This window comes from Myodes glareolus, chromosome 5 (genome assembly GCF_982192425.1).
Source record: "Myodes glareolus chromosome 5, mMyoGla1.1, whole genome shotgun sequence".
Taxonomy (NCBI): Eukaryota; Metazoa; Chordata; class Mammalia; order Rodentia; family Cricetidae; genus Myodes; species Myodes glareolus.
This window is the reverse complement of record NC_142030.1, coordinates 89,489,194-89,515,649: the sequence shown is the minus strand read 5'-3', so window position 1 is coordinate 89,515,649 and position 26,456 is coordinate 89,489,194. Positions and strand designations below refer to the sequence as shown.

General features: G+C 49.8%; 1 protein-coding gene across 2 annotated transcripts in view; it reads left to right on the top strand.

Moving 5' to 3' along the window:
• The first annotated feature begins 11,735 nt into the window (after positions 1 to 11,735).
• Syt2 (synaptotagmin 2) overlaps positions 11,736 to 26,456 on the top strand; it is a 116,878-nt gene continuing 102,157 nt past the window's right edge. The window contains exons 1-2 of one of the 2 annotated variants that reach the window (XM_087906504.1): positions 11,784 to 11,874; positions 23,007 to 23,137. The gene's annotated coding sequence lies outside the window, so the exon portion shown is untranslated. Of the gene's footprint in view, positions 11,875 to 23,006; positions 23,138 to 26,456 lie in introns of both variants that reach the window. The other variant, XM_087906506.1, reaches the window with a different exon arrangement.

Here is a 26,456-nt window from a genome sequence, read left to right as displayed (position 1 = left end):
AAAGGGTGAAGGGCTGTGATCTGCTGAGTTCAATTATGTTTTGAATTTTTGGGATAACCTGCCTTGCGATAGAGGAATGGTATAGTGAGTTTGTTTGATCTGTTTCAGGCAAGTAGAAACCACAGGGCTGGTCTCTCTATTTGATAGAAACTCAGAAACGTAAGTTACCTTAAACATTTGCCTTCCAATGTAAGATAGACCAACGATGTGTTAGTTTCTGGAAAGTTTTATGCTAGAAGTTGAGCAGTGTTGAGTTGCCCCTTCCCACTGTCAGTGCCTTTGCTGTGAGCATGCGTAACAGAAAGCCATTGTACATATGATTTGGAAAAAGCGTATCTAATTTTAATCTGCATCATAACCGTGTATATTCATTATACTTTGAAGCTGATTTGGGATGATGGCCTGCAACAGGCTGTAAGTGCTCTCTAGGCAAAGACCATGAGCATGATCAACTAGGGACATGCAGAGGTGGAGTTGAGGGTAGTCCCAGGTGACTAAGACTTGCCTGGTGATTAGGGTTAGGGTTAGGGGTTAGGATTAGGGTTAGGGTTAGTCAAAGCTCTTGCAAGGTGTCCGTCCTAAGCTCCCAGGAGACAAATCCTGGTAACCTGCAGCTTTCTTGACCCAACTGGAACTGTTCTCACCTTAGTACCGCCCTCAAGAGTGGAAGGAGCAAGTGTCTCATGCATGTAGAAACTACAAAGGCTAACATAGTCCTAGCAGAGGTGAACTTCGGGAATGGTGTAAGAACATTTTGTTCTGGCTCACTACTTCCTTGACCAAAACCTGCAGTTTCCAGAGACTTGAGAACATTGTCCTTGAGGTTGGTGAGTGCTTCATCTCTGGATAGGATGGGCATATGTCCCTAGGGTTCAACCTATAATCATCAACCAACCATTATTTATGTGTGTGACCCAGTATGAGGTGCCATTTAGAGAAGTCTTAAGATCTAGTGGTCATGAAATGGCCACTCAGGAGTAAAATACTTCCTGCTCAGATTCCCTTGCTCCATGGAGACAGAACACATGGTCAGTGCTGTGTGTCATGACTGTTCACCAGGCAGGAAGCAGGTGCTGGGTACCAATGTCTGGTCATTGCCATGCCTTGGAAAACAGACGTCTTGGTGGCTTTGAGACTCTGCTTGTTCCTTGTTGTCTCTGTTTCTAACTACTACCTATGTCCCTCACCATTCCACCCATTGAGTGAGCAAAAGCAAACAAATAGGACTTTTCATCGGTTCAAGTGGAGTAGTGTGGGAAGGAAAAGGGGTGAGAGTGGAAGGCAGTGGCAATACTCGGATAAGGACCCCACAGCTCATTTCCCAACTGACTCAGCCTGTTCTCTGGCTGCCGCTCCAGCCTTGGCCACCAGATAGCACTGTTTTGTCTCCTGGAGTGCTAGGGAGCCTTCTGATACTTAGGTTCATCCTGTGCAGTGGCCAAAAGAAGGTAAACAAATTAGTGAGTTTAGGCATCCTTTGATAGGATTGTTTAAAGCCCAAGTTTTTAGACTGGCAACTTGCCTTGTTGCAACAAAATACCTGACACAGGCAAATGAAGGCATTATTCTGGATCATAGTTTGAGAATATGGTCCACCATGGTGTGGAAGCCATGGCAGCAGTAGTTTGAGGCAGCTCGTCAGATTGCATTTGCAGCCAGGAAGCAGGGGAATACCAGTGCTCAATCTAGAAAAACCACTAAGAGACATGCCCAAAGGTTTGTCTCCAAGTGATTCTCATCCTGTCAAGCTGATAATATAAACCATCATAATTGCCTTTCCCAAATTCTATCTTTAAATAGGTTTGTGTACTGGGAGAACAAAGGTGAGCGATCGTCCTATTGTGGGCACTATTTAGGTGGTTGACTTAGGTCAGGCTGACATGCGCTCATGGTTCCCATTGTTCTTCTAGACCCATATTCACTGGAGAAAGTTTGAGGACAGTGAGCACTTACTGAGGGTCCAGAATTACTAGGTCTTACAGAAGTGATCACTTCCTCTTTGCTGAACAGCCTGTAGTCCAAGCCTTGGGGAAGCCGTTGTTGAAGATGTGTGATTTGGAGTTTGAAGCCAGCTCCCAGGCTGTCGTTTACTTGGTTTTGCCATTGTGTCGTGACAGTCACGCTTTTTGGTTTGCTTTTTTTTTTTTTTTTTTTTTTTTTTGAGACAGAATTTCTTTCTGTAGTCCTAACTGTCCTGGAACTCACATAGATCAGGCTGGCCTTGGACTCACAAAGATCTGCCTGCCTCTGCATCCCAAGTGCTGGAATTAAATGCTACCTCTACCCAGAGACTACTACACTTTTTTTTTAAATTATTTTTATGTGCTTTGGTGTTTGCCTGCATGTATGTCTGTGTGAAGATGCTAGCTCCCCTGGAACTGGAGCCAAAGACAGAGAGTTGCCATCTGAGTACCAAGAATTGAACTCCAGTCCTTTGGAAGAGCAACCGGTGCTCTTAATTGCTAAGCTCTCTCTCCAAACCCAGCAACCACGCTGTGTGAGAACATGTGTGAGGGGGTCAGGACAACTTGGAGTTGGTTCTGCCATGTGGGTTCCCAGGGATGGAACCCTGATTGTCAGGCACAATGCTAAATCTTTACCCACTGAGCCATCTCACTGGCCCTTGTTGAGTTTTTAGAAAAAAAAATTCTGTAGCAAGTCTTACCAAACATGACTCTCAAGAAATTTATACACATTTAATCCTAACACAGAGAAGAATTTCCCTTAAGTTTATTTTTATTTTATGTGTATGGGTGTTTTGCCTGCTAGAGTGTCTGAGCACCATGTACATGCCTGGTGTTCAGGCAGGCCAGGAGAGGGATCAGATCTCCTGGGACCGGAGCTCTAGACATTGGGTGCTGGGAACTGTACCTGTGTCCTCTGGAAGAGCAGTCAGTGCTCTTAGTCACCGAGCCATCTCTCCAGCTCCAGGGTGGGATCTATTTTAAGGTTTATTTTAAATCATGTGTTATTTGTTCTGGTCTGTGCCAGAGAAGTTCTATCTGGAGCTGGAGTTTCAGGCAGCTGTGAGTCATCTGACATGGGTGCTGGGAATGCAGCTCTGCTCTCTGAAAGAGTAAATACATGCTCACTGAACCATCCCTCCAGGCCTGGGGATTTTTTAACTGTCTGAGAATGTATGCCGCGTGTGGGTGGTGCCTTCAGGAGCTAGAAAAGGGAGTGGAATCCCCTGCACCTGGAAATACCAGGCAGCTGTGAACTGCCTAATGTGGGTGCTGGGGAATGCTGGGTCTCCCAGAAGCACAGAGTGCATGCTTAGCTACCAAGCCTTCTCTTCGGGATCAAGGATGGGATTTTGATGACAAAATTATGCCCCTAATCATGAGCTTTATAGAATTTGAAGTGAGCATGTCTGTGTTTTTTCTAAGTCTGCCAGATACTTGGATAGCAATCCAGTGTTCCAAAGGGAAAGGCCATCTCCAAAGATACTGCTTTTTTTTTCTTTCTCAGGAAGATAATGGCTCTTTTCTTAGTCTGAACTAACAGCTGTCACACTTACCTTTCTTGTTTCTAATTTCAATCTAATGCAATGAGACCTGAGCAGCATGGGAGGCTGGAGAACGGTGGGTGTTCTCCAGACCTAGGAAGTCCCAGGAACTTCTAACACACAGCAACAGCGGCAGCAGAGGATGGGCGTAGAGCTGAGCTACTTTCCTAGGTCCCAGGGCTGGAGCTGGGCCCCCTGGAGGAAAGGCAGGGGGGACTTAGGTACCCAGGTCACTCTCCAGTCCTTTGCTCTAAACTGCACATCAGGACCTGTCTTCTACAGTGCTGCACCTCTCCAGGTTCTTAAGCTCATCAGACCTGTTTGGGAGGAGGTTGGGTTGTAGAATTAAGACTAAAGCTCAGGGTTTGGATTTGTATCCCACCGAATGGTAGAAATCAGTTGGTAAACTCGTGATGATCCTTATTATGAGCCCAGCACGTCGAGCATCTCCTGTATGCTCAGGGCTGTACACCTACATAGCGTCATGGACTTTTCCAGAACATGGGAAGCTCAAGGTTTAGCATCAGAGTGACTGTGCAGATAGATCTTAGCTTCTTTTGGCATTTTGTTTTGTTTAATACTGGATTCCTCTGTATGCGGTTCTGGCTATTCTGGAACTCACTGAGTAGGCCAAACTGGCCTTGAATTTAGAAAGATCTGCTTGCCTCTACCTCCTGAGTGCTGGCATTACATACCTGGTTCTTAATCTCTTGCTGTAATCAACATCATGAAACTTAATGAAAAAAAACAAACAATGCTTTGATAAATCAAAAAATTGAATTGACATGAACTGTGTTACTGCCACACTATCTGTGTGACCTTGCTGAGGATGGGGAGCCTGACACACAAAATGACAGTTATATAAGATCCTCAGGGGGTGCTGGCAGTGGTGGCACACACCTATAACCTAGGTGCTTCAGAGGCTGGGGCAGGAAGATTAGATACAGTTTTGATCTTGCATTCTGGTACACATTGGAAGCAGCCTGAATTATCTAGAAAGACTATCAAAACAAAACAGAAACTTTCCCAAGGACATCTTGTCTTTATCTGCTTTTCTCTATATAAAGTTGGTCTGTTGTGGCCCCTTGAGCACCATTTAGATCAGAGGCACTGACTACAAATTGTTTCAGTGCAGGTGTTTTCTGAGTGGGGCCAGGCCCTGGCTCAGTAGGATGCTTTGATATTGAGACTGGGTGCCAACCCTCCAGATAACAGGAGTGGAGATGCATGGACATGGTCCCAGGAGCCTGCTCAGTACTGGTAAGGGAATGGCAGGAACACAGGTATATCTGGGGAAAGCCGAGGAAGAAGCATTTGAAACGGCATGTGTGGTGATACAAGATACAAGCTGGTACAACATGTGGTTAGTGTGTGACTGGAGGAGGTTGTGACGACTATGCGTGTGTCACTCACCATCCGAATGGCTTCCAGTGCGGTCCTCTCTGGTTTTCAGATATGAGAATGGAGTAATTAAAAAAAATTTTTTTATGTGCGTTGGTGTTTTGCCATGGATGTCGGTCCTCTGGAACTGGAATTCCTGCCATGTGGGTGCTGGGAATTGACCCCAGGTCCTCTGGAAGAGCAGTCAGTGCTCTTAACCACTGAGCCATCTCTCCAGCCCCCGCCTTGAAATTGTGCAAATGTTAAGACCAGAGCTGGGGACGCTGACACAAGAGGATCGTGAGTACCAGGCCAGGCTGGGATACACTGCGCCATTGTCTCAAAACAAAAACAAATCAAAAACCAGAAATGGGGGAAAGGCCACCCATTTGGTACTCAGAGTGAGAGAATTGAGCCCCAGGTTCTGAGCCTTTGCAGAAGACGGAAAGGCTGGTGACTCCTCCTGAGGCTAACCTCTGAGAGACATGGCTCCAGGGCATTGAACCCTACGGTTTTCCTTTCCCACCCCTCAGTGGGTAAGACTTATAAAAGCTTCTGTTTGGGGAAACATTCTTTTTTTCCTTAAACTGGATGAGAATTTCAGTCAAATCAGAAAATGCAGTTCAGACCCAGGTGTCTTCAGAGAGTGGGCCCCATATACATAAGCAAGGATCCTGCCCTTGGGACTACTGGCAAGTGCCTGGCAGCCCTATGCTGGCATTCAGCCCCCAGACACCTCTGCCACTGTGAACCAAATCCCCTCAACTGGGGCTGGCCCAGGTACATCTATTGAGTTTTTGGTAAAAAGCAACTCAGTCTAAGAAAATAAAGCCCTTTAGGTGATGGAACTGCCTGAACAAAAGTGGGAAATCTCCAGGTGACTAGTCTGCCTGGGAAAAGGGGACCCCAGCACCAGGTGGGTCGGGGTCCAGCAGGTTGCTCTAGTGGCAGAATCTTCCTGGGGTACAAGCACCTCGTCAGCGCTCCAGGCTCAGGTAAGAGACCTTGAAGGCTGTGGTGCTGATGGATCTCAGCCGCCCACATAGCCATATAAAATACAATGTCCTGGCCGAGGGAAGGAGCAGGGAACTAGCTCAGGGTGTCTGTCCTAACCTCTTCATCTGCCTCCCCCACCCCCCAGGCTTCCAGGCTTTTCTTGAGAAAGACATTCAACTTCTCTGAGGCAAGTTGTGTGGAGAGTTAGAAGACTGGGTGGCCTCCTGGGGCGAGACAGGAAGTACTTATCAAGTTGCTCAACACTTAGGGAGCAATTCCTAAGCACCCATCTCTGCTGGCCCGCGCCACTGCACTCACAGTTGGGGAGGTGAGCTGAGATCCAGAATTGAAATTGGCCACTCATCCATGCCCCGTGGGCATGTGGGTTTCACTCTGAATTCCAGGCGAATACGGAGCTCATTGTGTAGCTCAGGCTGGCCTTGGGCTTAAAGAAATCCACCTCAATGTTCTGAGTTTTAGAATCACGAGTATGGCTGCCATTCCTGACTTTTAATTTTTCAGTGTTGGGGACATCAAACCCAAGGCTTTATACTTCCGAGGGAAGTGTTGCATTCATCCCCTTATGGAGGGGACCTTACAAGCCCTTTGGTCTAGCAACAGAGGAGTTTTCCTGAACTTCATTGCTTAAATGACTTTGATTCAGTTGCCTTCCCAAGAAAAATCACAGAGCTGGTCTGTGGAACCTACCTGGTTTTGCCCTAGCTTCTCTGACCTATCAGGGCTCCCAAGACCACCTGACCCCATGGCCTCGCAAAGCCATTTTCTCTTTTTCTGAACACAGCAACAGTAGGCACCTCTTGCTATGGTAGCTACTTAATCTTTTTTTTTTTTTTAAGAATTATTTACTGTGTATTCATGTTTTGCCTACATGTATGTCTGGGCACCGTGTGCATGCAGTGCCCATGGAGGCCAGAAGAGGGCATCAGATCCCCTGTAACTAGAGTTACAAGGTCACAACTCATAGTGCTGGTTCTGAACCAGTCTTCTGAAAGAGCAGCCCATGCCCTTCACTGCTGAACCATCTCTCCAACCCCATGAACTATCCAGTCAGACCCATCTCTTAAGGTGGAGAAAGTCTTCATTCAACAAGTAAGGGAAACAGGGTTTAGTGGGGTTGCAGGGCTGTCCTGCTTCTCTGCTTGAACTCTTTAGCAAGCACGCTGCATACCCCTGTCCCATTAGTGCCTATTTTCCCCGGCACCACATTTCTGGGGCACATCCTTCCTACAGAGGCAGATAAAAGACTAACTTAGGGCAAGTCCGCAGCCATTTTCTGCTTCCCTGAGCGGGTGGCTCTCTGTGTGAGCCAGAGAATCTTCCTGAGGTGGTGGCTCTCACTGGGGATCCAACAACACCTTACCTTACCTCTTGGTACATATATCTTACTCTGCCACAAGGTAGTTGTTAACTTGAGGTTTGTCAATGTCCCTTCCTCACTGCCAGTCCCCAGACAGGCTCCCAAAAGCCAGAAGTGGGCAATGAAACGTGTAGGGGACAGCTGCCGTGTGCATGTGCGGAGCAACCTGGGAGATGTGGCCTGTGCCAGACCCGCGCGGCTTCTTCCCACTGTCGTTCGCTGAGGCTTTCGGGTACTCACCTCCCATAGCTAGGGCCCACCTGAAAGGCAATTCTAAGATTCAACCCCAATTTATGGAGGGTTTCATGGGCACTGGGATACTAAAGTGTCAGGGTTAATTACTACAAAAGGATTTCAGCTGATTTGCTCTTCATCTCGTCATGGTGGAGCGCTTCAAAGCCCATGGGCGTCCTTTCAAAAAGAAAGATGCCCTGTCCTGCAAGACTTTGTATGATTGCTAATTCTGGGCCATTTGTTCTTCACATTTTAGAAGCATGTCTTGGTGTTAGCTGGCTCCCCAAGAGTGTTCAAGTACAGTGGGTTGGCAGAATAATTCAGAGCCCCCTCCTGCCCATTCAGAGGTGTGAACGCCAAGCCTCATTCTGACTGCTGGGGCCCAGAGCTCCGTGTGACAGAGCGTCTGGTGCTGCCCCAAGGAGCAGGCGCCTGCCTGTGATCTTAAGGTGCTTGTCGATTTCACTCCGAGAAGGGAAGTTCATTTGTGCTGCAGACAAATTAGGAGAGAGGACCGTGAAAGACAAAGCCTTACAGTTTTCTCCAGTTCCTGAGCTCCCATAACCTGCCATCATTACTGGTAACTTAAGGAGTTTCTTCCTTAAGCTAGATTCAGTCCTGAAAACTTGAAGAGGTTTCCTTCCTAGAACCATGAACTTGCACAGGGCTCCTCTGCCCTCTCCTTTCTGCTGTATTCAAGAATTTTATTCTAACTCGATAGTGATTTTTAATAAGATCTATTACTTTATGCATATGAGTGTTTTGTCTGGATGTATGTCGGCACCACCTGACACCCACGGAAGCCAGAAGAGGGCACTGGATCCCCCAGAACCTGATTTATGGATGGTTGTGAGCCACTTTGTGGATGCTGGGAACCAAGAGCAGTGAATGTTCATAACCGATGAGTAATCTTTCCAGTCACAGTGGTGATGTTTTATTGCTTTGTTTGTTGCACAATGAATAAATAATTATAGTCCTTCCTGGGAGACTCGCCCTTTGCCACTTGTTAGATGGGGATTTATCGACTGATTGACTGAGACACAGTCTCTCTGTGTACTGACTGTCCTGGAACTCTGTGTGGCCTCACAGAGATTCACCTGCCTCTGCCTCCCGAGTGCTGGGATTAAATTGTATGCCACTACACCTGAACAGGATTTTTATTTTTAATTAAAATCTAAGATAATGTATGGTGTCTCACTTTATTTTAATTCGTGTTTTATCCTTTCCCATTTGATGAGTTTATGTCTTCTGTGTTTAAAGCATTTTATGGGTGATCTAAAAATTAAGTGGACTAGTATAAACACACTAGCTTAAATAAAATACAATTTAAAATACACTTAAGTTTGGCATGTCTACAGAATCAGACGATAAGCAAACCAAGAGCAGTGTGACCGGGTTTGCACGTGAGTTTGAGAAGCCCATTGATTCAATTACACTTGTCAAGGAGTTGCTTCTTAGCTCCTCTAGCCAGTGTTTGCTTAGCTGTCAAGAGCAATACAAACCACTCAAGAAGGGTCAGGTGGGTGTGTACAGGGGCTGGGAGGATGGGGACTTCCCCTTCCTGGCTTAGTGTGTGTATTTCTGAGTGTGCTTGGGGAAGGCAGGAACCAGGAGCTGGCCCCGCCTGTGGCCTATGGAGGTGAAGGCCTGCTTTTGTCTTGTTTGCTGCAACAGCAAGGCTTTGAAACTGTTGTGTAAGGTTAAAGACCTTACCTAGAAGAGTGGAGGAAGCAAGCCAAGTGTTACAGGGTGTGAATGGAAGCGAGGAAGGACCAAAATGCAGGTTTCCAGCAGTGGGTAGGGGGTAAGGGAGGAATAAAGGGGGATGCGGGGGTGCAAGGTCGTGTGTGTGTGTGTGTGTGTGTGTGTGTGTGTGTGCATAATGCTGCAATTCCCTGCTGACTTCTCTCCCCTACTTAGGCAAAACCAGAACAGGAGACCATAGGAAGCAGTGGAGAAAGCAGAGAAGCAATGTAGCCAAGGGGAGGCAGAACCGTGCCCTGGGACGGGAATGCATTTCTGCAGTGGAGGTGGAATAGTACAGGGCTCACCTTTTCAAAGTGAACGGTTGAAGAATGACATATCTACGATATGCTGGGTGTGGAGCGAGTGCATGCCTTTTCAATTCTTTTCCAGTTCCCGAAGCTAAGGGCAATAGGCAAGAGGAAAACCCACTGCTTACAAACATCTGATTCTGATGAATTAAAGAACATTAACACGGTAACCTGGGACACCACACTTTCCACTTAACCAAACTGACTGAAGCACTGACTCTCCTAACAGTCTTGGAAAACAGGCAGCTTATTCTATCTTTCAGTTCCCAGGGCTGCTTGGGAGGAGTTGGGGAGCTGAACTAACAGGGGCTTTGACTGGATGTGTGTTGCAAGTCCCAGAGAGTTCAAGTATGTGGGCACTGCAGCTTTTCTGACTGGAGTCCTGTAGACACACATTATCAGGATGTGGATTAGGAGTGAGGGGAGCAGAGTTGGCCCCTTGGATGCAGCAACAAGTCCTCATATTTAAGGCTAGGGTGGCTGGGTGACCGGCAACATGGTGATACCTGTTTCCTCCCTCCTGCCTGAGTCCTTCCTCCAGACTGTTCTGTGGAGGCTGCTGTATGGCTGCAGAATGGCTTTAAGCACATCCCTGACGCCAAGCAGTGGTGGCGCACACCTTTAATCTCAGCACTTGGGAGGCAGAGGCAGGCGGATCTCTGTGAGTTCAAGGCCAGCCTGGTCTACAAGAGCTAGTTCCAGGACAGGCTCCAAAGCTACAGAGAAACCCTGTCTCGAAAAACCAATAAATAAAATAAAATAAAATAAAAAATAAAAACAAAAACGTCCCTGACAGTCACTGAGGGACTTGCTCCCTTCCACTGAAGCAAGCTGACTTGGGATGGTCTTAGAGTTCATTCACCTCATCTCTCATTTTCTCAAAGAGCAAACATGTGTTGAGGACTGACCTACAACCTACTTTTGGTATCCAAGAGAAAGGCAGGGTGCTACTGTTCTATTATAAAAGTCCCCTCCAAAAGATGGCTCAGTGGGTAAAGGCACTTGCTGCCAAACTTGCCTGTTGTCTTCTGACGTGTGTGTGTGTGTGTGTGTGTGTGTGTGTGTGTGTGTGAGAGAGAGAGAGAGAGAGAGAGAGAGAATAAAGAAGTGGAAGTGTAATTTTACTTATTTTTTAAAAATATTTATTTATTTATTATGTATACACTATTCAGTAGGCCAGAAGAAGGCACCTCATTACAGATGGTTGTGAGCCACCACGTGGTTGCTGGGAATTGAACTCAGGACCTTTGGAAGAGCAGGCAATGCTCTTAACCACTGAGCCATCTCTCCAGCCCCCGGAAGTGTAATTTAAAATTTTACAAAATATTTAAAGTAGATTGTGCAGCACAGAATTCCCCGGGTGCCCTGGCATCTCTGGGTAGGTTAGTGGTACTGTAATCCTGGCTCCCCAGGCTCTACAGCACAGGGAGCTGCTTTTGGCTCAGGGCCTCAGGGGCTGTTTCTCCATCAGCAATCAGATCGTAATAGCCACCTTCACAGCAACATTTTACACTTTTAGAAAACAAATGCGTGAAAAATCCCTCATTTAGTTGTTCGCCAATCTCCTCCCAGCTCGGCTCTCCCCTCCGAAGGTACATTTCAGTCCCTCTCACCCTATTTTCACAACCCCCACCCCGCCTCCCTCTTCCAGGGTCTCACTTCTTCATTCATCTTTTACGCTCAAAATCCCCACTATTCCCAGGGATCGCTATAGGTGGGGGTGGCCTTTCTGCACGGGCAAGGGAGAAGAAAGGGGGTCCAGGGATCCCAAAATGGCTATGGGTGTTCTTGAGCCCAACTACTTAGCCTCCGGCTGCAGTGAGTGGTGGCGGGGGTCTGGAGGAAGCCCGCTCTTGGGAGCTAAGTCACCTGGGGTAGAGGGGACCGGGTCCCTTCGCCTGCCCAGCACTTCCTACCCCGGGAACTACCTCCCTGACCTTGACGGGAGGCGAGGCGGGGGCGCGGCGCCCAGCGTGCTGCGCACCGAGGACAGTCCCGCAGGCAGGCCCGCCCCGCACCTCCCGGCGCGTGCCCGCCCTCCCGCGCCGCCCGCCGGGTCTCCTCCCCTCACTGCAGCGCTCGCCGCGCTCGCGCTTGCCCATCGATCAGCCCCTCCCTCTGCCCGGCCGCAGACTGCTAAGCTCAGCAAGTCTTGCGGCAAAGGCACTTCGGAGCAGAGTTGGGCCCGGGGCGGAGCGGGGACTCCGCGCCCCCGGGGAACGAAAGCCGCCGCTGGACCGTCGCCAGCGCCGCATCCCTGCAGCCGATCTCTGCCTCCCGTCGGGGACCGCGGATCTTTCCCGCAGCGTCCGGGTCGCCCTCGGGTGAGTCCCTATCCCCTCCAAAGTTTCTCCATCCCGGCTTCTGAGCCCAGGGGCAGAAGGCATCTGGTTCCTGGGGGTGGGTGGGGTTGCGGAAGTTTGGTGCCAAGAGGACCAGTCGCCCGCCCCGTCCTTTGCGGGGAGTTTGCGGCGCTACGGACTTGGGGGAGCCGCAGCCGGGGAGCCTGGAGCAGGATCCTTTGTGGATTTGCGCGGGGAGCTGCAGGACGGAGGGGACGAGGGTCCCTTGCGCCCTTCCGCTCTGCTCGCAGCGTTTCTTCTCCCTGGACGCCCCCACTTGCATTTTGCCCATCCCCCGCCTATTTGCACCATCTCCAGTTTGCCTCTTTTGCCCCGGGTCAAGCTTCGGGGATCTGCAGCACCGCCGTCGTGAGAAGAGGGGGAAGGTCGCGCGTGCGAGACTGGAGGGGGGCAGACTAGAATTATGGAGGTGGGAGTCGAGGGGAGCACGCGACGGGGGTGGAGATGTGTGTGTGTGGGGGTGAAGGTGTCCCTTCAAATCTCATGACTCAGCACCACCTAGGACGGCTTGTCGCTGCTCCAGCCCTGGTTCTTAAGGCCAAACCCATTCTCCTTTCTGGACACTTCCATTTTCTTTTCTTACTCGCCCCTCCCACCACCACGAATTATCTATTTTAACTTAAGAGGCCGCATCTTTTCCCCATCTCATCCCATTAACCGTATGCTCTGTTTCTTCCTGCCTTCCGACATTCCACAGGTGCCTCTAGCGGCACGGGGTCTCCCCTTTGCACGCCCCCACTCCCGAGGTGCTGGTGGAGGTCTCCTTCCTTGGCCGGCAGCGGAAGAAGCAAGAGCAAGGACAGAGCAAGCGCTTGCCCAGCATGGCCACTGCAGTGTAGAGAGGGCAGAGGGAGGGAGAGAGTGGGAATTGGGTGAACGCGAGGAAATAAAAACCCTTAGGTTTTCAGGGGGCACCGGGAAGAAGACTGAGGTCAGACTCGGGGAGCCTGGGATAGGCCCCCTTCTTCCTCCTCTGCTGTGGGCTGGAGGCAGCGTTTCCAGTGTAATAGATTGTCCTCGGTCCGATCTCTAGCTAGAAACCTGGGCACTTCATCACTCGGGTGCCGAGGAGGAGCAGGACCAGAGGCCATTAGTCCTTCAGGGTAGTCCTCCTTCCCAGATTACACCAAGTCTAGCTTTTCGGCTGCTTCAAAAATGAAGAAATGGACGTGTCTGACACCCCTCAGGCCGAGCCAGAGGGGCACGGGCAGGGCAGCTATGATGCAACGGGACGTGCCTGGCAGACACTGTAAGCTTCAGCTTGTGTCAGGGCCCCAGAGGTGAGTCAGCGCCAAGGGTCTACACCAGGCCCACTGTGGCCTGCCCTGAGGGAGCCAGCCTCAGTGCCAGCGCTCCTGGAGAATGGCCAGCGCCATCAGAACTGGGGTCTCCTGGGCTGTGAGAGCCTCTGCCTTGTTCTGTTCCTTGACACATCCTTGGTCTCATCCTCTAGGACTCCCTGTGGATCAGGGCTTCTTAGGATCTCATGGGCTTACTCTTCACCTTCTGCACCTGGCCTGTGGAGGGGCCAGGCGCCTAGGAACTGTGGAGGGAGGGGGACCCAGAGGTAGGTGTCCAGTTACCCTCTGGTGGCTCAGAGACCCACCCATCCCCTTCATCGTGAGTCAGCTTTGCTCAGCACCCCACAAAACTTTCCCCAGACAGCTTGGGATCCTTTTGGGGGATGGGAGGAAGATATGCAAATACATTTCTTCTTTCCACTCTGGGGCCTGGCATCCACACGAGACCAGGGGAAGGCCTTGGCTTCAGTAGCTTGTGCCAGTCTATGACTGGTCTTGCCTGTGAGTAGCATTGGTTTTATCCTGGTCACAGAGCTCCTTTGCAGAGCTGGTCAGGGTCTCAGACCACCCTGCAGCTGCAGCTCGTTTTAGCTCTTCACCTTTAGACTGTTTCCAGGTAGATGCTACAAGGCTGCCCCTAATACAGCAAAGCTGGGGGCAGACGGCTGGAGAAGTCTCTTCCCTGCTAGGCCACCCCGGTCCTCCTGGGTCTGGGTGCATCTGACCTTGACTGGCTTCTGCTCTGTCTTTGTCCTGCCCTGACAGAGTCCTCCCTCTCCCCTCTGCTGAGCCTGTGCAGCCCTCTCAGGGAAGGGGGGGCTGGAGGGGCAGTGAGCATGTGCCGCAGGCACACAGGAAGACAATGAGGGGATGCCTGGGGCTGAGCACATTCAGATGACACAAGGCTGACCTGAGTAGAATACTGCTTCCTTTAGCCTTGAGATTTGTCAGGTAGACTGTTCTGGTCTTAGACACGCTCTAGCTAAAGCTAAGTTGGCTTGTCTTAGCTAGCTATCACCGATGTCATCCAGGTTGGAAGGATACTGTTTAGGGGCTGGTGTGACCGGCCAGAGGAAGCAACAGAGGGCCTGGCTGCAGCTGGTGCTTAGAACAGGACTTGGGTTCTAATCCCCAGGGCCAATGTAATGGCTGGGCTTGATAGTCACCTGGACTGCATTAAGAAGCACCTAAGACATCAAACGTGGTATGCCTTCAAGTGTTTTCTTTGAGAGCTTTTGCAAAGATTAACTGAAGGGGATAGACCTGCCTTGGATACGAGGGACACCATCCTAGGGGCCGGGGTCGAGCAGTCCCCTGCTCTCCACTTCCTGTACGACCCATTTGTATATACTCGTAGCTACAGCTACTCCTGTCTACACGCCTTTCTCATCATCGACTCTATTTATCCCCGAACCCAGAGCAAAAATCCAAACCAACCAACCAACCAAACAAACCCCAAGACAACAACAACGCCTTTCCTCTGCTTCTCGTCAGGTGTTTGGTTACACACACATTATGAGGTGTATGGCTGTCCTCATGTATGCAACGAGGATTTTATTAGCACGTGCCTCCTGGGTGCCGTTGTCCAGGCACTGTGGATGGATGTGACAATGAACACAACAGACGACAGTCCTACCGTTCTTCCATTTTGAGTCAGGGTCCCATTTAGCCATGGATGGTCTTGGCCAATCCTTTTGCCTTCTACTTTTGACCTTCTGGATGCTAGGGTTTGGGGCATGTGCCGCCAAACCTGTTTATTGTTTTTTTATTTTATTTTTATTTTTTTGGTTTGTTGAGACAGGGTTTCCCTGTGTAACAGTCCTAGCTGTCCTGGAACTAGCGCTTGTAAACTAGGCTGGCCTCGAACTCACAGGGATTCACCTGCCTCTGCTTCCCGAGTGCTGGGATTAAAGGCGTGCGACACCTCCGCCTGGCCTCACACCTGGTTTATACAGTGCTAGGATTGAATCCGGGCTTTATACATGATAGGTGAACAGTACCAGCTGAGCTGCTTCCTCAGCCCCAACCCCTGCTCTTCTGGGTTTTGCATTCCAGTGGACCTTAGTGAGTTATTTAGCCTCTTTCATTATCAGTTCTACAATCAGTCAATATTATCTATGGCTTGGCTGTTGTTGTTGTTGCTGTTTGAGACAGGACTTTGCTATGTGACCCAGGCTGGCCTTAAAATCACTGCAGAGCTCAGGCTGGTCTCCAACTCCTTCTCGTCCCGCCTCTCTGCCTTCCTGGTGCCGGAATTATAGGTGTGTGCCACCACGTGACTATTACTGTGTTGTTGTTTGAGACAGGGTTTCTCTGTGTAGCCCTGGCTGTCCTAGAACTTGCTCTGTAGACCAGGCTGGCCCTTAACTCAGAGGTCTGCCTGCCTCTGCTTCCCGAGTGCTGGAATTAAAGGCTTGCACCACCACGGCCTAGCCAGCTATTGCTTGTTGACAGTCTGTTGTGTGCCATGCTAGGTGCTAGGCATTCAGACGGGAATGAAATGGACCTGGCTTCTGCACTGGTGAGCACTGACTGCCACACAGCTGAAGGAGTGATCACCCAGAGACCTCATCCCGGCTGTGACGAGTGTCGTCCGTGGGAGCCTAGGAATAGTGATTTGGATAGGTCTGAAGCTTTAACATTTGCAGGGCCTAATGTGTAAAGACTGTTACTACTGTCTACAGAGTAGCCCGTGGCTCCCTGCACTGATACAGTCTGACATGCCCCATGTGAGCATCCTCACATACAACTGGTTGGTTATTCGCCATCTGCTCTGGCAGAAGCCAGGCCAGGAAACGGAAATTTAGCCCTGGACTCTCTTGGTGTCCAGGAGGCCTCTAGTAAATGACATAGTTTAAGTGGAGAAATGCCACATAATATTGTTCTCCCCCACCCCCAAGCAGCAGTACAGTGACTATAGACAGGATGCCACCTGGGTCTGCAAAAGCTCTGACTCTGGACAAATTGTTAATCAAGCTCTTGTTCTCCATCATCCCATGTATAGAGCGGAGTTAAGCTTTCTGTCCCCAACACTGGGTAAGTGAGGGGAGGATTAAGTGAACGACATCCTAGGGTGAGAGCCAAGTGAGTGGTTTCTAACCACGCCAGTCCTGTCCTTGTCCACAGCCAGTGCTCATTCCCTTACCTCGTCCTGAAAGTTGGAGAACTTCCGGGCAGTTCTGCTTGGTGCCCAGTGAGCCATTTCTTGCCAGAGCTTAATTTCTGGGAAGGATCTGTCCCAGCCACCCTTCCTTTCCATCTCTGGAATGGGAAGCTCCAAGAGGTCACTGGGGTGATGGGGTGATTTTGGATTCCAGCTCCGAGGGACCAGAGCAGACTCTGAATCTGGACGGTAGGGAGCCTTCAGCTACTAGACCCAAGAGTGAATTCCGGGAAGGGCTCCCCAGATGCACGGTGAGCAAGAGCTGCTATGAAGGCTTCCTCCTTGCCTGGGTGGCTTCCAGCTGCTGCAGCCCTGGATTATGGGTGACGCTTCAGCCCTTGCTACTTAGGAAAGGAGGGCATCATGGCCGCCGTCCCTCCCAGCATGTGGTTTTCAAGTAGCCCCCAGACATTTCTTGGCCATTTTATCTGGGACCTCAAGATTGCAGCTGTAGAAATAGTAGCTACAAGAGAAGACAGAGCCTGGATGGATCATGGGTGGCAGCAGAACTCAGCCCCACCCGTCTCCTACTCTCCTCGATAACATGGCTCAGAAAGGGCTGTGTAACTGCTGCCCCTCCATCTTGGAGCAGCTGCTGTTGGCCATTTCACACCAACGAAGAAGCAGAAGCGACTCTTCCTCCTTCATTTTCTGTTTGGAGGGGCTAAGCAACTCTCTGAAAGACAAGGCTGGGAAGATCCCAGAACACCTAGGGGTCCACCGCACCCAAGAGGAGCATTCAAGATAGCCTTGTAGGGTGGCTATGCTTCCGGAGCCCAGGGTTGACTGCCTGCCGGCACCAGGTTCCTCAGTCCTTGGAACCTGCTTCCTTCCTCTCTGCCCTGCCAGGATTGATGGACCCAAGCACTCAGCACTGGGCAGTCTGGGCCCCGTGGAGTCAGGAAGGCTCCCTTTTGGCATTTGCAAAGGCAGGAGCTCTTGAGTGGGGCAGGGAGTCCTCGGCCATGGAGAACCCTGTCTGGGCGGCCTATAATTGGGCTGATGTGGTGGGCCTGGTGCGGCAATTAGGGAATACTGCAATTAGAGGTGGAATTTTCCCATTACCACTCCCTGCCTCTTAATAGTGAGTGCAGGTGGTTGTGACTGCGAGCAGGGCACTAGGGAGACCACAGGAAACAGAAATGAGCAAAGGATAGGATGGGGCTTTACTCTGAGGATGGGGTGGGCCTGGGAGGGAGGGGGAAATTTAACCCTTTCCATACTCTCATACTTGGAGTAACAAAGGGGTGATTTGGTGGTGATGCAGAGTTGGGGCAAGGAGGCCTTCAATGTGCTGCATTGTAATTAGCTGAGGCAGAATCACTTGGACTCACCTTGTTGTGTGTGTGTGTGTGTGTGTGTGTGTGTGTGTGTGTGTGTGTGCGCTTTAGATGGGGTATTACTGTGTAACCCTGGCTGCTGTGTAACTGGGCCCTCCTCCTACCTTAGCCTCTTCTGTGCTCGGATTACAGATCTGAGCTATCACTGGGCTCTTCAAGAGGCACGTGGACCTCTGTGAGTTTGAAACCAGCCTGATGTACATAGTAAATTTCAGGCTAGCCGGGGCTACGTAGTGAGACCCTGCCTAAAAAAAAAAGTCTACTTTTAACTGATAGAGTAATTGTGCTTATTTATGGGGTAGTATCTTAATATATGCACCCTACTATGTGTGGTGCTGAGATAAAGCGCCTTGACACACCACTTGCCTCAGACATCTGCTATTTGTTTGGGTTTTTTTTTTTTTTTTTTGGTCTATGTTATCTGGGCCCTCCTGATAGCCCCTGTTCCCTAAGGGCTGGAAAGTTGAAGAAAAATAGCTTTGCATTATCACTGACTCTGGTCTGAACTATGGTTCAGGTGTGTTGGGCCTCTGCTTTCTGCTTTGAAAAGTAACTGGGGCAGTGTTAATACCTTTATGGAAAGGAAGTTCTTTTCGGTGTGCGGTCTCACCTGCTGCTGCCATAGCTTTCCCGGAGCAGGAGCAGAGAGGAGCTTCAGAGGCAGCTGCAGGGCCCCTGAGGAGGGCACCTAACAGGGTGGTGCTTCATGGCTCAGAAGTCCACACTCATGTCTCCTGCGTGTCTTTTGGGGAAAGCATAGTTTAAAAACACACAGTCTTTCATCCGATCTTCTTCTGGCCTGGCTTCCCGTGTTCCCAGTCAACCACACAACTAGAGCAGTCACGGGTCCCAGTGGGAGACCTAAGATCACGTGGTAGGAGGGATGGAGTCCTGAAGGAAAGAGATCCACCCACCGTCCAGTCACAGCACAGGCCTGGAGGGAGGCGACATGAAGACCCATCAGGACCGAAATCCGGCCTCACCACTGGACTGCAGAGAAGTCGGAGGGAACCCTCAAGAGCAGAGACCGGAGCTGCCCTGCCGGTGTGGAGTTAATTGGTGGGGGAGGGCTCCCTCTCCCAGCGTTCATCTCCTGTGAGGAGAAAAGACATCACTTTAATAAGGCCGCCCTGGTTCCAAATCAATCCTGGCATTGCAGGAGGCGAAGGGGGAAACACAGCCACGAAATTGGATTAGCTCTTTGATGCTGGGAACCGAGCTGGCTGCGGTGGGAGGCAGAGAAGGGAGGACTGAACCTGCCCCAGCCTTCTGAGGCTTCCTTCCCACCTAGTCTGCTGGTGGAGGGACCAAGGCTTCCACTACTGTCAGGCTGGGAGATGTCCCTAGGGTTTCCTGGGAGTAGGTGTGAGCTCCCAAACTGCAGGGATGGGGGGCAGTGGTGGGAAAGAGGGGATGCTTGCTGCACCCCTAGCTGTGCCCCACAGCTGCACACTTTGACGATCCAGTACAAAGGGAACATACATGTAGCCAGGAGTTGCGGTGGGAGCTGTTTTAAACCAGAACACACAAACACAGGACTGTCTGTGTGTCTATGAGCAAGCTAAACTCCTGTATCCTCAGCGGTCCATTTAGAGAATAGAGCTAAACACACAGGAGCCGCTGCCTTCAGGATCATCACACTAGGTACCTCCATGATAGCAGTTCCCAAAGTGCACTTCCTAGGGGAGTTCCCAAAAGTTTTTCAGCGGCTTCCTTAAGGTCGGGACAGTTTCAGCAAAGCACCGAAGTGCTCAGCAGGTTTACAAGAGAGCTTTGATGCTAAGGCAGTGGTAGATGAAGATACTGGTACTTCATGTGAGTCAAGGCCGCAGCTGCACGAAACTGGCTAGTGTGTTCTTCCCCACCACATGCTAAACAGGTACTCACAAAAGAAGGTCTTTGATGAAGCAGCCAAAATACTGAATTCATGAAACCTGGACCCTGGAATGCATACATACATATCTTTCCAAATATTTTCTAAAGTAAAATGAGTTGAATATACAAAGCACTTTGGCTGTCCGCCACAATGGGAGTGGAAGCCCAACCACCTGGGCATCCTGTGAGTTACAAACTGAACTAGCCACTTCTTTCATGGACCATGTTTTCCCTTGAGAAAATGACTGACAAGTACAGTTGTTCAGAGTGAGTGTTGAATAGAAATTTTTGCAAAAAATGAATGGATTAAGCCTGTCATTTCAAGAAAAGCACCCAGCAATGTCTATTACCAATGGTGACATTCAAACCTTCAAGCAAAAGTTAGAATTTTGGAAAACATATCTGTTGTCATGAAAAAGGCTCTTCGGGTCAGATCTGTGGGAATTTAATAGACAGCTGGTTAATATTGAAGTTCGTCAGCATCTAGGAGAGCTACACAGCTGAGCAAGCTGCTGTCTTCAACGACAAATATGAAGCTCCCGTTGGGTGCAAGCTCGCAGATTCCATATTGCAGCAACCCTAGAAACGACCACATGATAAATTTTGATGTCATATCAAGGTATATCCATAGTGATATGACAAACATTGCTAAATACTCTTCCCTTAGCCAGGTGTGGTAGTTCACACCCATAATTCCAGCACTAGGGAGGTGGAAGATCAGGAGTTCAGGACCAGCCTAGACTGCATGCAACCCTATCAGAAAAATAAATAAATAAATAGAAAACAGGGCTAGCAAAGTGGCTCTGTGAATGAAGGTACTTGCAACCAAGCTTGATGACTTGATTTTGATCTCTGGGACTCCCATTGTGGAAGGAAAGACTGTTTGTCCTCTGAACGTTCTCCTTTGCCTCCGTGTGAGCACCACGTGATACATGCAATTCCCTGACAATAAATAAAAAGTCAAGTCAAATGCTCTCTCTCTCTTTCATACCCTCACTGTGATAGACTAAACACGATCTTGAATGGGAGATTCCAGTTTCTTCCAATAAACCAGGCACTGAAAAAAACCTGGACATACTTCTTATGAGGTAACACATGTAGATATTTTTCATCTTAGAAAATGTTTTATTTAAATCTGTTGTGCTCAGATGTAACACATTGTTTTTGTCAGTCAATATGGAATAATTTCTCAGTCTGGATTTCTAATATAACTCTAACCTATGTATGTGCATGTTAGGAGTCGGGTGCTCACTGGACAGGTGTTGAGCCACTGTCCTTGGGGCAGCCTGTATGGGAACTGAGCTCAACACAGAAGGGTTTCCCAAGATTTAGTACCTCAGAGCAGAAGTTAGGGGTGTTCTTGTGTCTAAGATGTCCCAGTCACCTGGCAGCCTTGCTGGGCAGCCTGCAGAGAAGAGTGGGTGGAGACCAGGTGGTGATGGCCCATGCCTTTAATCCCAGCTCTTGGGGGGCAGAGGCAGGCAGATCTCCGTGACTTTGAAGTCAGCCGGCCTACAAAGTGAGTTCCAGGACAGTAGTTACACAGAGAAGCCCTGTCTCGAGAGGACAGAGACAGCCAGCTGAAGTGGAGGAGAGCCTTAGGGCACCCAGACCACTGGCTTCAGCTGGACTCTGGGGTCAGACCTTATCCTATGTCTAACCTTGTTAGAGAGAGGGAGGAGTACCCTGGAGGGTCCCCCTCAACATCTCAGCCCCTGTCCTCCTAACAATTCTGCCTTGATCTGTTGTGCTTATTGGGATTCTTAATACTGGGTTTCATTTAAGCTGTCTAAAAAGGAAGGTTTTTGAAGCTTTTGAAAGATTTTAATAGGGGATTGGAGAGACAACTCAGTGGTTAAGAGCACCGGCTGCTCTTCCAGAGGACCCAGGTTCAATTCCCAGCACCCACATGGCAGCTCACAACTGCCTGTAGCTCCAGTTCCACAGGATCCAACACCCTCACACAGACATATGTTGCAAGGAACCGCTTTTTTATCCTGGCCGCCCAGAATCAAAATAATCACACAGAAACTGTATTCGTTAAATCACTGCTTGGCCCATTAGCTCTAGCTTCTTATTGGCTAACTCTTACATCTTAATTTAACCCATTTCTATTAATCTGTGTATCACCACGAGGTCGTGACCTACCAGCAAAGTTTCAGCATGTCATCTATCTCTGGCAGCGGATCATGGCATCTCTGACTCCGCCCTTCTTTCTCCCAGCATTCAGTCCAGTCCTCCCCACCTACCTAAGTTCCGCCCTATCAACAGGCCAGGCCAAGGCAGTTTCTTTATTCATTAATGGTAATCACAGCACACAGAGGGGACTCCCACATCAGACATACATGCAGGCAAAACATCAATGTACATAAAATGCAAATGAATTATTTTAAAAAGAGAGATTTTAACATGTTGTAGTGTAAGTCTTTGTTCTAAAGACAAAACCCAAGTCCCAGTACTTGAGACAGAAAGAAATTTCAGGCTAGTGTGGGTTACATAGTAAGTCCCTGAGTCAAAAACAAAACAAAACCCAAAACTAAACACAACAAAGCCTCAAAACAAGACAAAAGGGGAAAGATGCGTATATGGGGCAACAGGTGCAGTCTGCAGCGAGGAGGGCAGGGTGCCCCAGGAGGCAGTCCGCTGTGGCTGGAGGAGCTGTAGCGACAGTACTGGGTGCTGGCCCCGTGCAAACGCAGCGTGTGGTCACAGGCAGGTCAGTGGGCTTTCCTGCTCATTTTGTGTTTGTAACTCGCCTCGGTTCTATGAAGGTAACGTTTACAGACCTGAGCCCCGCCTATTTAACATGTTGGATTCGACTGATGGCTTTTAGTGTATTAATAGCATTGGACGGCAGTCACAATCCAATGCTAGACCCCACGATATGTCACTCTCTACAGAGGGAGATAGTCTCCGAAAGGTAAAACAGGTCCCCTAGATCACCCTGGTGATGGACGGCCCCTAGACCAATATCAAGTCCAGGGTGTCTGCCTCAGTGCTGTCCTCCTAGGTGCCTGCCTTTGAGAAGGTTGCTCTGTCTCTTGCCTGGTGGGCATTGACAAATGCCACCCCACTCCACCCCCAGCTGGTGTCACAGGGATCTGTCTGGAGTAAGTCTTGGACACACAGTTCTAGGGATGTTGAGGGGGAACCCTGAAATCGGCCCCTCTCAGGAGTAAGAGTCTAACACAAAGCCCGTGGTGCATCCTTTGGCCTAACTTCCGGGAGACCCAAAGCTCTACAAACAGACTCGCTGATGTCTGGGAAGTAGGGTTCCAGGGAGTAGAATTTATCCTGCTATGCTGGCAACCCAGAATGGAGAGGAAGTTCTTTCTTGTGTCTAGCCACACTTCTTCTGCTGTGTCGAATGCTCATTTCCTCTTCCTGTCCACTCTTCCTACCTGGCGATACTAGGAGCCATTGTACACCGGAAAAGCGGAAAGCCAGAAGCAGTTGTGGACTTCCGACTTGACCTGTTGAATTTGAAACTTGGCTCCCTGATCCCTGAGACACGAGGAGAACTGTTCTTTCTGTGGGGAGATCAGGTAGGCTTCATGTCCGGCCCATGGCATTTGTGGCTCAGGGAATAGGGCCAGCTGGTCCAGGAAGGATGAGTGAGGGCGGGTCGGAGAGGCTCTGGGGCAAAGCAGAGAGTTACCCCAGGTGAGGGTGTGGCAGAAAGGGAACTTGCCTTTCTTTCTTGGCGTAGGGCTGGGCCGTTGCTGTTGACAGTCCTGACTTGTGGCTACTTCCCAGTGCGGCAGTCTTGAGCTGTCCTGACCTCAGTGTTCCTCTGTTTCCAGTGTTATGGTGATCAGGAGCGGGGCAGAACAAGACAGCAAAAGATGAGGGGAGGGTTACTTCCTGAGTGACAATGGTTGCTTAGATCAGCCGTTCTCAACCTGTGAGTCTCTACCCTTTGGGGGTCAAATGACCCTTTCAAAGGGGTCACATATCAGATATCCTGCATAATTACAGTTGTGAAGTAGCAACAAAAATAATTTTATGGTTGGGGTCACCATGACATGAGGAACTGTATTAAAGGGTCACAGCAGCCGGGCGGTGGTGGCGCATGCCTTTAATCCCAACACTTGGGAGGCAGAGGCAGGCGGATCTCTGTGAGTTCGAGGCCAGCCTGGTCTACAAGAGCTAGTTCCAGGACAGGCACCAAAGCTACAGAGAAACCCTGTATCGAAAAACCAAATAAATAAATAAATAAATAAATAAATAAATAAATAAATAAAATAAAGAGTCACAGCATTAGCAAGGTTGAGAACCACTGACTCAGGTGCTTTAGACTTGCCTTGTGGGGAGGGCTGCTGAGACACTGAACACTGTCTTTTGGGGGTCCTGAGTCTTCCCCCTTCTGGTACCCCAGTGCACTTCTTCCTTCTAGAAGTTTTTTTGTGTCTCTTACTTGTGAACTTGAAAGTACTCGGAGGCAGGCAGGCAGTCTCACCAGGACAGAGTATTTTTTGGCTTTATTGAGACAAAATTGACAAACAGTGCAGATATTCAGGATGTGTGAAGAATTGGTATCCATGTCCATTTAGTGACATATATCACATAAATCAACACATGGCCATAGGGTGATCCTTTGGGGACAGAGGAATGTGCCCCTGGTACCCCTGAGACTTCCAGATCTGGGGCATGGAGTTCTTGACTTTCTTCTAAAACGAGACAGACATATTTCTGAAACAGCCCGTTGCAGTGACTCAACCATGCCCGCTTCACTGAAAGCAAATTCTTGTTTGGTTCATGCACCCAGCGGCAGTAGGTGGGGAAAGATTCCCACTTTCTAAGGTCTGGATCTGCACACATGCACAAGCACCAGTGTAGCTTTTGGCAGGGTGCCCACGGGCAGTGGCATCTCCCTCTGACACTTGTTGGAAAGAAACAATGAAATCGAACCTGAGACCTTATCTCTAGGTCAAAGGAAACTCTTGGTCCCACACAACCTTCCCTGCCCATGTGCCACTTCCTGGCAGGAATCGTAGACCGGGGTATGGTTTGGATACTTGGCAGTTGTGTGGTTCCTTGTAGACTTGGAACCCCTGGTACTCCACAAGCCATGGCTACCTCCCTGGCCTTTGTGGTAGCTGCCACCTGCTGTTAGGAGCCAGTGCCTGGAGCTTGGTCAGCTGCTACCCTTAGTGTGGAAAATTCAGAGAACGTGCTGGGGCCATGCTTCTTGGTAGTTCCGTGGAAGGTAAGTGATTGTGTGGTGGGGACCAAAGCCTGGGGCTTCACTTACTGCCTTCGTGGCGGAAGTGATGGGGGAGACTAGTGGGAGGGGAGGGGAGTGGTGGGATGTGGGCTCTTGAAATTGTTCTGGCAGGACAGGCTTACCTAATCTACCCCCACAGCAGTAAGATTCTTTCCTGTCCCCACAGTTTGGTAGAGGACAGTTCAGTGATCCTTGCTCCCTGTCTCAGTGGTGGAGCCAGGACTTGGAGGCTGGGACCCTGATTTTGTAACGTCTCCCAGTCTCAGGGGATTTCCTTCTAAAGTCTCGACCACTCACTCACTCAGGCAAGAAACAGTCTCCATACCCACCCTCCATGCAGGGAATGATAGGAATGAAGACAGAGCAGAGAGGCCATGCTGATGCAATACGTTGAGCAAAAACTGTATCAAACTGATTAACTATGGGGTTTACAGTGGGCGTACAGAGAGCCTTCCCTCCTGTTGGGTGGGATTCCCAGAAGTGCTGAGTTTAGAGACAGAATCCTACTGTGGAGTGAGTTCCTGGCTCTGCCTCTGGCTCCCCAGGTGCCACTAATCCCTGTGTCTGCTCCTCCCATGTAAGTGAGGACATACAACTAGAAAGGCCCTGGTGTGCTTTCCCAGAGTCCCAGAAAAAGTCACAGGTTTCAAAGGCCAGCTGTAGTTTTTAATCCAAGATACCAAGAGAGGAGTTCTAGAATTTGCCACTCACCCCAAAGAGCAAATGAGTTGGAGAAGAGCATCCCAGCATCACGGAATCGCATGCCTTTGTGCACCGATGATGGCAGGTGAGGCCCGGAGTGGCCGGGTCCAGGGAGGAACACGGGCGACGGTTGCGAATGGCAGCCAGCAGGGCGTAGGTTAGATGTCAAGCAGTGCGTCCATATTTACAACACCAAGGAATCGGACGTCTGACTAAAGGAGTGTGGTAGATGTTTCAGGAAAGCAGAGAGTGCTTTTCTGAGGGAGGTGGCTGGCATGGCAGCAGTGGCAGCGATGGCCTCACAAGGTCTTCCCCAGACAAGTCCATGAATCTCTTCTTGCTTTGTGACTGAGGTCAGTGCTGTCTGGATGTCTGTGAGAGGAAGATGTCAGGTCTTCTCGGCAGTGAGATTTTTAGCATAAACAATCCCCGGTTCACATCTCTCCGTGGCACACATGGCTGACTGTGGCTGTCACATCAGTCAAGCCCACCCCAGTGACACCTTTGCTCTCTTGTCCTGCTGTGATATAAATATGGCATCGGAGAGCTGTATTATTTGCTGGTGATGGGGGGCACTGGGGCTACTGGCTTTGGAGACAGTGGAGAGACAGAGATTCATGTTTGGGACCCAGGGACAAGGGTAGCAGACAGATTCTTTGAGGGTGTGGGGTTGGGTGGCCTGTGCTGATGCCCTCTCAGGGAGCTCTGAATAGTTTGTGTTTAGATCAGCAGATGCTCTCTGGGGTCCTTGGGATTTCTTTTTATTGTTGCCAGTAGTCGCAGGCTCCTCATGTGTGCATGGCTCTACCTGCAGATACTGAAAGGACCAAGGATGCACAGCTGCCCACTACTCAAGCCTGTGTTGTGCACCTGCACAGATGATTTATGGTGTCAGAAAGTTGGTGACAAATCTATCACATGAAAGGCCTCGGGCA